The following is a 1,766-nucleotide window of genomic DNA, read 5'->3' on the forward strand; positions in this document are numbered from 1 at the left end:
TTGGGTACCCCATCACCCCATCCCCTCCACGTCACTACCACCCCGATTTGGAAATATTTTACCGCTCCTTCACTATCGCTGGGGCAAAATCCTGGAACTCCCTCCCGAACAGCACAGTGGGTGTACCTACACCCCAAGGACTGCACCGGTTCAAGAAGGCAACTCACCACCACTTTCTGAAGGGCAACCAGAGATGGGCAATAAATGCTGGTTGAACCAGCGATGCCCACATCCTGTAAATTATTATTTTTTTAAACACAGACACGTAATCAAATACCGAACAATGGAACAACTGAGTACTCCACATTGCAGAGAGGTTAAAACAGTTGGGCTGTGAGACAGGTTGAGACAGTGCGAGGGGAGCTGGGAGCTTCAGTTTGAGAAAAAAACAGTGAACAGTGACAATCACAGCTATAAGTTAATTGGTTTGTGAGTAACTGCTCTCAGGGAAAGTGTATGAAGAGCTGGAAATTAGGAGAATGTAATTTTCTATATTTTTTAGTGGTAAAGTTCGATTCTTTTCGTAAGCTTTAATATAGCACAGTAAATGGTCGCAAGGTGAGGCCCAAAATAAAATAAAAAAGGAAAATAAATAATTGAATAATTGGCGAATTAAAATGCATTATGGATGGCAGCGCATTACATTCTTTAGTGAAGGAAAGCTGCCATCGTTACCTGGTCGGATTGACATGTGAGTCCAGACCCACAGAAATGTGGTTGACATTTAAATGGTCTCTGAAACGGCCTCGCAAGCCAATCAGTTGGTTCAAAGCTACAGTGAAACTGGACGGATCACTCGGCATTGAACTGGGCACCAGAAATGACAATGGCAAACACAGCCCTGTCGAGCCAGCAAAGTCCCCCTTACTAACATCTGGGGGTTTGTGCTAAAATTAAGAGACATGCCTCACAAACTAGGCAAGCAACAGCCTGGCACAGTCAAATTCATGGAATCATACCTTATAAAGAATGTCACTGACACCACCATCATCAACCCTGAGTAAGTCCTGTCTCACTGGCAGAACAGACCCAGCAGACAGTGGTATTCAGATGGAAGGGAGTTGCCCTGGTAGTTCTCAACATTGACTCTGGACGCAAAGACATCAAGTCCAAAATGGGCAAGAAAACCTCCTGCTAATGGCCTAGATTCTCCTAATTGCCACCACATCCCTCATCCTCCACCACCTCTTTCATATTGAACGGTACTCGGAGGAAGCACTGAGGGTGTAAGGGCACAGATTATACATTGGGTGGGAGACTTCAAAATCCATCACCAAGAGTGGCTGGGTAGTATCACTGTTGACCTAGCTGGCCAAGTCCTAAAGGGTATAGCTGCTAGACTGGGTCTGTGGCAGGTGGTGAGGGAACCAAGAGAGAAAATCTTGCACTTGACGTTGACCTCACCAATCCAACTGGCGTAGGTACATCGGCTTGGATTCTCTGCTCCTCGGCTTCAGGATCGCGAATCGCGATCGGACGGAGAATTTGTCTTCTGGCTTAGCTCAGTGGGCTAGACAGCTGGTTTGTGATGCAGAACAAGGCCAGCAGCACGGGTTCAATTCCCGTACCAGCTGAGAATTCTGAATTCTCCCTCCGCGTACCCGAACATGCCGGAATGTGGCGACTAGGGGCTTTTCACAGTAACTTTTCACAGTAACTGGGCAGCATGGGAGCACAAGTGGCTAGCACTGTGGCTTCACAGAGCCAGGGTCCCAGGTTCTATTCCCCCCTGGATCACTGTCTGTGCGGAGTCTGCACGTTCTCCC

Source organism: Scyliorhinus torazame, chromosome 2 (genome assembly GCF_047496885.1).
Source record: "Scyliorhinus torazame isolate Kashiwa2021f chromosome 2, sScyTor2.1, whole genome shotgun sequence".
NCBI lineage: Eukaryota > Metazoa > Chordata > Chondrichthyes > Carcharhiniformes > Scyliorhinidae > Scyliorhinus > Scyliorhinus torazame.